The following is a 12,799-nucleotide window of genomic DNA, read 5'->3' on the forward strand; positions in this document are numbered from 1 at the left end:
TGGAGCTTTACGCTGTGCTTATTTGCTTTTATCACTTATCTTTATTTACGATGGGTTCAAAAAAAATAATTTTTTAATTAAATTATTTTTTTTTAGTAAAATTTTGTCTTGATTTTATTTTTATTTGTTTTTTTTTTTTTAAACTATCAATTTGTTTTTTATTCGCTTTTTGACATTGAAAAACACAGTTTTTTTTTATTTTTTATATATAGATATATTTTTAAAAAAAATTAAAAATTTTTTTTATTTTTGAAACATCGAACAAATAAAGAGAACTAGTTCATTTCCTTTTTTCAGGGATAAAAATGCCTGCAAAAAACTAAAGGGGAACCACTGTTTTATCACAAAGGAACTAATAAAGGTATATTATTTTAACTGGCCTAATTCAAGTGTATGAAGTACAAGTTCATGGCCACCTGTGTTTAATCTATGGTGGTGCCACAAGTTCTACTATCACCGTTCCCACCAATATTTTTTTTTAGCGGTACCACAGTTTTACCAATACCGTCCGCCCTATTGAAAGCTCTTTGTCTCTTCATTTTATGTCTTTTTCCTTGTTTTAACTTACTCATTTCTATCATGGCATTTGTAAGCCTACCAGCACTTTTTCTCAATTGTCATTTATCCAAATTGTCTATTTGTCTGTCATTATTTTTATAAAATTTTCATCGGATGACTAATACATGTTATTTCCGTTGAGACTTAGAAGACAAAGGACCATCATCAAGTGAAGACTCTATAAGCCACGATGTTAAAGACTCTATTTTGTCACAAGGACTTCGACCATCTGGGACAGATCGCGTGCTGGACTTTAAAACTGAATCGGATATTGCAGTCCAGATCTCTGAGGCTTTCCCTGATCAACTGATATTGAATACATCGATTTTTAAAGGTAAGAATATACTTTCGCATGCTTACCATATAAAAATGTGCTAGTATATATATATATATATATATATATATATATATATATATATATATATATATATATATATATATATATATATATATATATATATATATATATATATATATATATATATATATATATATATATATATATATATATATATATATATATATATATTATATGTGAGTAATAATTATGTATATATTTATTTTTTGTCAAACGGCTCCATATTTTTTCGGAAAAATTGGTATCTTGGGATATTCTCGCATCAAAAAATTATCTAGATTGGTCAGAAGTCTTGAGAAAAATTGTTAAGAGCCTGAATTTTGTTTTTTGCAAATGTCATGTACTACGTTAGTACATCATATAAGCATTTCTTATGTCATCATATAAGTATTTTCTTATATGATGTCATGCATAGTATAAATAAGATTGTTGAGTTAACGACGCAACAGTTATTTATATAATATAATGTCTGTTGGAAGGCCCAGAAAAACAAAATTTACAGTTGTTGTTATTATAAATGATGATTCTTTGGAACCAGCACCTGAACTAACGTGTTAAAAATCAAAATGAAGAGCAAAGACACGGGCGGTTAGAACATATGCGAAAACGACAACTAGAGCGTGTTAAAATTAAAATGAAGAGCTAAGACACACGCAGTTAGAAGGCATACGACTGCGAACAAGTGAGGGAGTCAAAAATAAAGATGAAGAGCAGCGAGTCAATTGAAATCAACCTGGACAGTGAGAATCAAAAGTATCATCAAACAGTTCGTGATAGCGAACTGTAAGTAAGGAGCGACCCGGCTCAATGGTAACCGAAACTCTAGAAAACGTTTTTGATACTCATAGATGCATCAAAAGAATCAGATTTCAATGCTGATTTCAAATATATAACTTTCATCAAATTTAGTGCTACCAATCAAAAGTTACGCGCCTGAGAAAATTTGGCTGAATTTCAAAAATAGGGGGAAAGATCCCCTAAAAGTTATAGAACCTTAATGAAAATCGCACCATCATATTCAGCGTATCAGAGAACCCTACTCCAGAGGTTTCAAGCACCTATCTAAAAAAATGTGGAATTTTGCATTTTTGCCAAAAGAAAGATCATAGATGCGTGTTTATTTGTTTTTTTGTTTTTTTGTTTTTTTTTCCCATGAGTGATCGTATTGACCCAGTGGTCCTCGAATATAATGTAAGTGCTCATTGGAATGGAAATTAAAAGTTCTAGTGCCCTTTTTAAGTGACCAAAAAAAAATGGAGGGCAACTAGGCCCCCTCCCACGCTCATTTTTTTCCCAAAGTCACCAGATCAAAATTTTGAGATAGCCATTTTGTTCAGCATGGTCAAAAATAGGGTGAATATGTCTTTCAGGATGACTTAATCCCCTGAAGTCCCCAGGGGGAGGGCTGAAAGTTATGAACTTTACTAACTGTTAACATATAGTATTGGTTTTTGGGAAGTATACAGACGTTTTCAGGATGGTTTTTTTCTGGTAGTGAGGGGGAGGTCGGGGGTTATGTTGGAGGATCTGTCCATGAAGGAATTTTTCATGGGGGGAGGGAAATTGCCCGGGAGGGGGCGCCGGACTTGCCAGCATTATTTATTGGTTATTGGGAAGTATACAGACATTTTCAGGAAGGATTTTTTTCAGGAGGTTGGGGTGGAGGAGGGGGTTACTCGGGAGAATCTTTCCGTGGAGGGAGTTTCTTTGGCGTAGGGGACATTTCTATGAAGGGGGCGCCGGATTTCCAAGCATTATTTAAAAAACGATCAGAAATTAAATTTAAAAAAAACAAGTTTTTTTTAACTGAAAATAAGAAGCAACATTAGAACTTAAAACGAACAGAAATTATAACGTATATGAGGGGGTTCTCCCCCAAGTCAAAACCACGCTCTTTAAGCTACAGTTTTTTTTATTTATTTCAAAAGATCTATCTATTATAACTAAACGTTATTTGTGATTCTGGGTATTTTTAATTAAATTTTTTTTTAACTTTTAACGTAAAGAGCGAGGTATTGACTAAGGGGAGAACGCCCTCATATACGTAATAAAAAAAAAAACAATAAAAAAATAAGCGATACGGCTCAATAGTGTTCGAAACTTTAAAAGCGGAATTTTGATGTCAATAAATGTATCAAAAGAATGGGCTTATAATGCTGATTCTAAATATATACATTTTATTAAGTTTAGTATTACTCATCAAAGGCTACGAGCCTGAGAAAATTTACCCGATTTTTTTAAAGAGGGAGGAAACATCCCCTACACGTTAAAGAATTTTAATGAAAATCACACCGTCAGATTCAGCGTATCAGAAAACTCTATTACATAGGTTTCAAGCTCATATCTGCAAAAATCTGCAACTTTGTACTTTTTGTTAGAAGAAAAATATACGAATATAGAAGTTAGTTGCGTAAGTTAATTTGTAAACTACGTCGTAATCAAATTTAGAGACATCTATTTAGCAAAAGAAAAGTAAAATTTTTATCCAAATTTTGTTTACTTATTCAATGACGGTGAGCCAAAATAAAAGTTGCATTAACTAAAAAACGATCAGAAATTAAATAAAAAAAACAAGTTTTTTAAACTGAAAGTAAGCAGCGACATTAAAACTTAAAACGAACAGAAATTAGTCCGTATATGAAAGGGGTTGTCCCCTCCTCAACGCCTTGTTCTTTACGCGACAGTTTGACTTTGTCTCATAACTTTATTTTTTTAAACAATAAAAAACTTTATCATAAAGAGCGAAGCGTTGAGGAGGGGACAGCCCCTTTCATATACGGAATAATTTCTGTTCGTTTTAATTTTTAATGTCGCTCCTTACTTTCAGTTTAAAAAACTTGTTTTTTTTTATTTAATAATTAAAAAGATCGTATCAAACGCATGTGGATTTTGACATGGATAAGGTTATCAATGCCTACCATATCTTTGTTGAAAAAAAATATGTATTTCATAATGACGAAAGATAAGCCGAGGTGTAACAAAGCAGACCAATTGATAATTATAGCAATGATGATTGATTTTTTGATTTTCATATGGATAAGGATATCAATGCCTACCATACATATGAAAATACGAAAAAAATGGACTAGATAAATCGTTGTAGGAAAAAAAAATTTGTGTCCCACCACCTGGACAATTAAAACAAACAAAGGTTCGGTAATATGTCTTTCATAATGACAAAAGACAAGCCAAGGCAAAAGAGGAAGTTTTTGTCCCATCAGCTGAACAATTAAATGAAACAAAGGTTCGGCGATATATCTTTCATAATGACATAAGACAAGCCAAGGCAAAAGTCGATGTTTTTGCTCCACCACCTAAACAATTTAAAGAAACAAGGGTGGTCGCGAATGCCTTACATAAATAGTAAAACAAAAAACCTGGACTAGATAATTTGTTGGAAGAAAAAGAAGTTTTTGTCCAGTACCTGATCAATTGAAAGACACAAAGGCTTGGCTATATGTCTTTCATAATGAAAAAATACAAGCCGAGGCAAAAGCTAAAAGTCCAATAAAAAAATTTAATGATACAAAGGCATCACTTCTAATTTAAGCTCGAATTGGACGTCATGACATCAAGACGAGGCTCAAATTGTCTGCGTTTAGTTTTTGTCCCACTTCCTGAACAATTAAATGAAACAATGGTGGTCGTGAAATGTATTTCATAATGACGAAAGACAAGCGAAGGCGAAAGAAGATGTTTTTGTACCACCACCTAATAATCAAAAGAAAAAAAGGTGGTCATGAATAACTTCCATACCTTGTAAAATCAAAAACCGCGACTAGATAAATCGTTGGAAGAAAAAGAAGTTTTGTCCCACTACCTGAATAATTAAAAGAAACAAAGGTCTGGCGATATGTCTTTCATAATGACAAAAGACAAGCCGAGTAAAAAGTTAATGGTCCAATAAAAAATTTTAATTAAAAAAAGGCATTTATTATAATTTATGGTTATTTTGGACGTAATGAAAACAAGAAACGGCTCAAATTGTCTGCGTTGAGAAGACAAGCGACAGTGAGAGTCTATATATAGAAGCGTGCCGGGGCCTGGTGGCCCCTGGCTCCCGGTACTATATATATATATTTGTTGACTCCCAAAAGTATGGAGAAAAACTATAATTTAGGGTAAGAATATGCTTTTGCATGCTTACCATATAAAAATATGCTTTATGCTATATATATATATATATATATATATATATATACATATATTTGTTGACTCCCAAAAAAAGGGAAAAACTATAATTTATTGAGTTACTTTAAAACTATTGCTCGATTAAGTTCCAACTTTGCTTTCTACTTCAAGCAGATGATTTGTTTAATTATTCCATGCTCGTTTCCAGTATAAAAAAAAACAGCTCGTTTCCAGTTCGTTTCCAGTATAGACATCAACAAAGACAAAACGTTTTTAGGTTTGGTTATATTTTCGTTCCAAATGATAACTAGGGTTGCTTAGATTTGGGAAATTTAATTTTTCTGTGATTGGCTTGAAAAATTCAGGACTTTGAAAAATAAACTGTTACAAATACTATGAGATGGATAACAAGAGTGAAGAGTGGGTGATAGACTATAGTTATTTTTCAACAGTAAATGTAAGTTAATCAACGAAATAAATTCAAGGAAATGGCTCACTGTTGCTATGAGCAGAGATCCAGTGTTTTAGAGTGCTTAAGCAGCTAAATATATAGATTAAGATGATCACATTATAGTATATGTAATACTTTTTTCCTTTATCTTCTGAAACACTTTAGAAGTAGATGAAATCTTTTAATCTGTTTAAGAATTGATTAAATTGCTTATTAATGTTACAATAGAAATGGAATCGGTCACATATTTTTGTTTTGTTTTTCTTGTCAATTCTTTTTTACTTCTTCCAAAGGGCTGTATTTTTGGGTTTTTTGAATATCTAGTTGTAAAAACTTCTACAGAAAGAAAGCTCATACTTGCATCATAAAAAATAAGTTGGTATTGATCTTTTTTTTTCTTGGCTGTTTTGGTGTGTCTTCCAGAAGCAGACCGGAAAGGGAAGAACCACTCTAGTGGCGTCAATTGTGAGGCGGTAGAAGTTGTATTGGTCCCTTCCCCCCTTAAAGATTTTGAAAAACTTCAATTTTAGTATTTTTATTTGAAAATAAGTTTTTTTGTCTGTACTTTCGTTGAAAATTGAACAAATAACAAAATTTCTCCTCTCCCCCTGAGCTTTGAAAAATGCATCCGCCCACCTCTAAACGTCGAGAATCGACGCCACTAAACTATCTTATTTTCGAGAATGGCAGTTGTTACAATTAGACCCCGGCGCTGCGCCGGCGGATAGTCCGCCTACTCCCCCCCCGAGGCCCCAGCACCACCCGCCCCCCGGTCGGACCCCCACTGGCATGCCCCAGATGCACCTCCGCCCCACCCGGCGGTGGTGTTCGGTCAAGTTCAGATTAATTGTGCGGCACGCTTGGGTTGCGTCAACCGCAAAGTCGGAGCTTTTCCTTCTTGTGTGGTTTAGTATTTCGATTTTCCTGATTAAAAATCAAGCAGGGCTTGCACTATCCCCGATTTTTTTTGTATTTTCCCGAAAATCTATGCGTCACCCCGAAAAAAAGTTTGGTTCCCCGAATCCCCGAAAATCACGCAATCACGGTGCCAACCCTAGCGATTTATCACCAGTAACTTTCCCTGCCAAATATTACTTTGCATACCATAAGTCTTCCCTGCTCTCTGGTTCATTGATTTTAGTCTCGTTTTACTTTGCATAAAAACCAGACAGATGCAATATTCAATTGCATTGCAAATACTGCAATATACACGGTTCTTCATATGTTGACAAAAAAAGTATCGTCTTTATGATATGAGTTTAAATAATTTCGAATCCAGTTTCCCACTTGCAATTCCTTACATCATTCGTAGTCAAGAATTTTATTTTCATGTTGAATAGAATTATAGAACGCAACATTCGCTACAGCTTGATTTTGAAATTGATAGCAGAAAGATCGTTTCTACAGCTGAATTGTAAGTTTGCATAATTTTGTTTTCTTTTGCTTTTTTAATATAATATTTTTTAATGCTAATTTTTTTAATGATTTATATATTAAATAAAATAAAATATTATTTATTTCCATATTTTACCCCCCCCCAAAAAAAAAACCGTATCTTTATAAAAAAATGTTATAGATAATATGAGCGTGAAAAGGGTGGGTAATTTATTATTTAATACACGGACTTTACACCCCCCCTCTGATAAATAAAACAAGTGTAAAGTAGTTACTCACGGGGGGATAGGGGTATATCATTTATAAACGAGTATACATCATTTTTATATTGAAATCAGGGATGCCAAAAAAGACAATCAACTCACCAGTGAAACAAATTAAATATTTTGATAGACACAGGTACCCCCCTCGGGACTTGATCAGTGACTGGGGTATTTTTCGAGGTCTCATAGGCTACTGACCTAATTTGGCTTTTGTGTGTGCTCCCTTTTAATGAGATTCTTTGGATCTTAGTGAATGACACGGCGAATATATGACTCATTTGTCCAAAATTTTTATGTATATATAAATTATTTTGAATTTTTTTTGTTTTATTATTACCACTTTACTCGTAAACTCAATTTTTTTCAATGAACAATAAGTTTTTTAACTTTATTTACAGTGTTTGTTTTAACCATATAGTGACCTAGTTAATTATGAAATAAATTATTATTTTTAATTTAAAGCAGAGACGGCATCCTATCAAGGTGGTATCCAGGGGGGGGGGTGGGATCTCAAATATATAACTTATAAGGCCGCGAATTTTTTTTTTGAAAGCAGGGATGCCAATAAGTTTATTATTATTTTTTTTTATTTAAAGCAGAGACGGTATCCTATCAAGATCATGGTTTCCATAGGGGGGGAAATGGATACATTATATTTAATTGATATTAACTGGATATTTTTTTTATTTAAAGAAGGGATGAAAAAAAGTTATTTTTTTAAATAACATAAATATTTTTTAAGGAGGAGACGGTCGTATATTAAGATGGTATCCAGAGGGGGGGCGCTATGGAGAGAATATATTTAAATGATCGCATGTCAAATTTATTTATTTTTTAAAGAAGGGCTGACAAAAAGTTAATTATTTATATAATCTAAACCAGACACGGGCCCCGAACACGGTGCAGGGTCGCCAGGGGGGGCGAGGTAATTCTTATATTTAATTTAGAATATCTTGATTTTTTTATTGAAATATCTGAAACCAAAAAGTTTTTTTTTTATTTAAATCATAGGAGGTATCCGGTAAATATGTTATACAGCGCGTGTGCCGAAGGATGTAGTATATTTAATTTAGATTACTGTGTTTTTTTTTTTTTTTTTTTTTTTTAATTTAAGTGAAAGCAGGTTGGCAAAAAAGTTATTTTTTTTTTTATTTAAAGAAGAGACGTTATAATATAAAGGTGGTTTACAGAGGGGGGGGCGGAGGGAAGTTTTATATTCAAAAAATAATATATTGAATTCTATTATTAAAAGCAGCATCATTCCATACAAAGTTGATACTTTGATTTTTATACATGACAATTATAATCACATCCCGCAGTTTGAATTGACTTCCAAGTTTGACTGAAGGAACCTTTTTCGACCTTTTGACCCCTAAATTTTTTGTCCCTCCACACTATTTTGAAATATACCTTTTTTTTTACACATACTAATATTTGGCCTTTCATAGTTACACCAGCTTACCCTTCACGCGTTGCCCCGATCTCAAAAGAAAGGACATTCAATGAGAATACCTCTGAAGAAAATTTCTAAACGTTCGCTGTCTTAGTTAAAAGTTTATAACTTCATAATTTTTTCATTTTAGTTTAATTATAACTTAGAAACATATTCGACTCATACAAGATTACGTTGAATTGATATGAATGCTCTTCAAAAAATGTTCAATTGTCTGATATAGTCCATTATATAAACTAATTTAAGTTTGACCAATCTAATTGGTTGAGACTGACGCATTGATTTGAAATTAACTTTCATTATCCTTCAAGTGCTAAGTTGGGTCATCAACATTTTGTCAGTGTGACCTGATTCGTGATTATTTTTTTAGGTGAAATTTTAATTTTTCCTTATTCAAAATTATTATAAATGATAGTGGAAAAAATCGGTAGGACAGGTTGATGCGTTTTTTGTGTTTTACATATATTTCTGCTTGCAATTGTATGTTCTTTTGTGTATTGTAAATATTGTTTTATGTTTTATGTATGGTATATTTCGACAGTTGGATAATGTTTTGAAATGTGAATCAACACATGTAAATTAAAGAAGGAAGAAGCCAAGCAAAAATACTCCATACAACATCTTTGTCCAATCCCTATGATAATTTAAAATTAACAGGATTTTCGTGTTTTATACTTGCTGTATTTTTTTTTTTTTTTTAATTGTTTTTAAAACCCGTTTTTATTACAAGGAAGGCTTTTTAGGAATCTAAAATAGCAAAAAGAAAACGATCAATATCTAAGTCGCCCATTTCAACTGTTTTTAAAGGTGACAAAGCAGATATTGGCAAAGGGCATTATGAAAAAATTAAGCTTCTGAGTTCAAACTTATATTCAAAGCTTTTACCCAGATAACTGACGAATTTTGTGATACAGTATTTGAAGTTTTGTATGCAGTAATGCTCGATGAAAAAACTTCTAATTTTGATAATTATTTATGTTAAGAATACATAGCTAATAGATACTTCAACTATTATGCAAGGGTTCTGAAACGCCACAGCCATTTCGTTTCTACCAGATTTCTACTTCTCTTGATGAATAACAAAGAAGACCAGTTTTCATTCAGCGACTTGTGAAGTTTTGAACTCTTGAATAGGCTCGAATCTGTTGTAAATTTAAGCTGTGATTTGAGAAAGATTGATGAAAACATTAAAGTCTACGATCAACATTGATCGCCCCGGCGGCGCGCCGCCGACGTCTTACCGGCGGCGCGCTGTTTTTTACCCCCACCCCGCAGGACTTACCTCCACGGCCCGGCGCCGGGGTCTAAGTAAAAAATTATTAAAGCAAAATTACCTGAATTAATGATTTTGTTAGTTCAAAAAGACACGTTCAAAAAGAGTGTCTACCCATTACCCAATCAATATCACCTGTTCAAAAAAGTCTGAATCTGAGACAAAGGAAGAACAAAAATGTTTATTATGAATCTTCAGATTCTGATACAGACAACAGTGGTAGTGAAGGTATAATATTTCTTTTAATGCTTATATATATATATATATATATTATATATATATATATATATATATATATATATATATATATATATATATATATATATATATATATATATATATATATATATATATATATATATATATATATATATATATATATATATACATGTAAATATATATATATGTATATATATATATATATTACTTAATTTTTTTGATGATAGAGATTCCTCCAATATTATAAATTTAGAGGAACTTGAAAAGGAAATGACGCAGGCATATTTACCAGGAAAGACAGCAGGAAAGAAATTCAAACATTTTGCTGAATTGATATGATTGTGGATTGAAACAGCGCATCAGTTCTATAAGAGGGTAACGCGTACCTCAAAACCATAAAAAGTGTTATCCGGCGAATTAGTAGGTTTTTTTGACATTCGAGACCTGGAACTTTCTACTTATGGCTCGTGACCAAATATTAAGAGATATTTATTATAATACCGGAATGATTACAATTCACTTTCTGAACCCTATAGGACAGCATAACGTTTTGAAGTTCTTGGGAAATAAATTTGTGAAGAAAAGCAGGAATTATTGTCAGCAGCCGTAGATACTGAATTTTGATGGACAGGACAGAAGGAAGGACTCCGTCAGAACTGGCCGGGAGTAAAACATGACCAGGGGGATAGGTAGATTTTTTTTTTAGTGCAGGATGTAGGGGTCATATTAGGAATTTAAGCAGAAATTTTAGGACAAAAAAAAAATTATGACGAGAAACTGACAAATTTTTATAAGGCACTGATCTAGAAAGGCGTATTATCAAAAGAGACGAGAAATTTATTATTAGGAACCGACGTAATGAGGCGTTGTGTCGAGAGGGATGAGGCTGGTGAAGGGGCGAACTAAGGTTGACCGAGGGACCAGATAACTGAGAATTTATTAGGAACCAACGTAATGAGGCGTTGTGTCGAGAGAGATGAGGCTGGTGAAGGGGCGGACGACGGTCGACCGACGGACCAGCGGTTAACGGGTTCAGAAGATCCTGGGAAAGGAAGGTCTGAGCGGTTAACGGGTTCAGAGGATCCTGGGAAAGGAAGCTCTGAGCTCCCATGGGCGAAGAGAGAGGTAGCCGGTGGAGCACCGAACCTCGAAAACCCTGCAGGTTTCGTACCATGGAAAATAGTCGACAGGGCGGAAAAGAGCGTGCCAGAAGTCGACAGGGTGGAAAAGAGTTCCCTGCCAGAGAGAAAAATAGGCGACAGGGCGGAAAAAAGTTCCGTGCCAGATGTCGACAGGGCGGAAAAGAGTTCCGTGCCAGAGAGAAAAAAAGTCTACAGAGTGGAAAAGAGTTCCGTGCCAGACGTAGACAGGGTGGAAAAGAGTTCCGTGCCAGGGGGAGTGACAGATAACAATTTTGTGTCTTGGCTGTTGAAAATTTTTGACGGCTTGTTTCTGAAGGAAGGTGTTCTTTATTGTTATCCGCTAGGAGGCGTTGGCAAGGACAAAGGGTACCCTAGAACAGCTAAAATAGTCTTGCCAAGTGTCCTAGTAGATTCGACAATAAAACTGGCTCATGATCACTTACTCATTGGTGGTCACATGTCTATGGAGAAGACATTAGATCGAATGAGCTGTATCTTTGTATTTGATAGAATGGGTGCAAAAGTTTGAGAGTATTGTGAGAACTGTAATTTGTGCTTGCGTAGGAATAAAAGGCATCAGAACGTCAAACCTACGTTAGAAAAAAATGAAGAGCCGAAATGCCCATTCCGTGTGTTCTCGGTGGACTCGGCTGGTCCCAAGGGGGGCACATTATGTGGGGCTACTGAAAACAGACATTTTCATATTTAATTGGCGTTGACCATTTTTCAAAATTTTGTATCCTGAAAGCTATGCCGAGGATAACAGCAGAAGCTATGTGTAATTTTCTTTGCGATTCAGTGATAGAATACTTTGGTCTTTTTGAAGTTTGATCACTGATTCCCATCAGTCTTTCCGTTCAAATCTCATTTCACAGATGGGTGAAAAATTAAAAATTAAACATCATTTTTCGTCAAGTTATAATCCTCAATCGAATGGGTTATGTGAGAATCGTGTGAAGGTAACAAAATCCGTATTAAAAGCTTATTATCAGGATCATCCCAATTCTTGGGATACTTATTTGCCTTATTTCAATTTCTGTTCTATTTGCAAATGTAGTGGGTGTATTATAAATATAGCCCAGGGATTAACCTTAGAAGAAAAGTGTTGATGATCAAAAAACTTATGCTTGAAAGTTCAATATAGCTGAAAATTGCTTTCAGCAAATGATGAATGAGATACATTTTTTAGTGTTAGAGTCGTGCATAATTATGATTGTAGCTAACAGTGTAACTATAATGTGCCACAGGCATTAAGTTTAGCAGAAAAGTGACTTATAAGAAAAGTGATTGAAGAAGGGTTTAAGGCAACCTTAGAAGAAAAGTGATGTTCGATTGCCTTAAACCCTTCTGTGTTTCTTCAATTCGACTGCATTTGCTATTAATCACGCCTTTTTTGTCTGTAAGCAGTTGACACAAATCTGAAAAAAGCGGAAGAGTGAATTCACAAGCTTGTCATTAACCAGCTTGGGTAAGCTCATGCAAATAACCACCATAAATTCCACCGTGTTTACCGTACACGGGTTTGTGCAAACATCTTATTTTAGCGAAATAGAGAT

At 33.9% G+C, this 12,799-nt stretch overlaps 1 protein-coding gene across 2 annotated transcripts in view; it reads left to right on the forward strand.

The window, feature by feature from the left end:
• The first annotated feature begins 694 nt into the window (after positions 1-694).
• LOC148952891 (uncharacterized) overlaps positions 695-12,799 on the forward strand; it is an 88,392-nt gene continuing 76,287 nt past the window's right edge. For both annotated transcript variants that reach the window (XM_089088140.1, XM_089088141.1), the window contains exon 1: positions 695-892. The gene's annotated coding sequence lies outside the window, so the exon portion shown is untranslated. The remainder of the gene's footprint in view (positions 893-12,799) is intronic.

The sequence above is a fragment of the Artemia sp. Qi Xiang Cuo genome, chromosome 4, assembly GCF_049724085.1.
Source record: "Artemia sp. Qi Xiang Cuo chromosome 4, ASM4972408v1, whole genome shotgun sequence".
Classification (NCBI taxonomy): Eukaryota; Metazoa; Arthropoda; class Branchiopoda; order Anostraca; family Artemiidae; genus Artemia; species Artemia sp. Qi Xiang Cuo.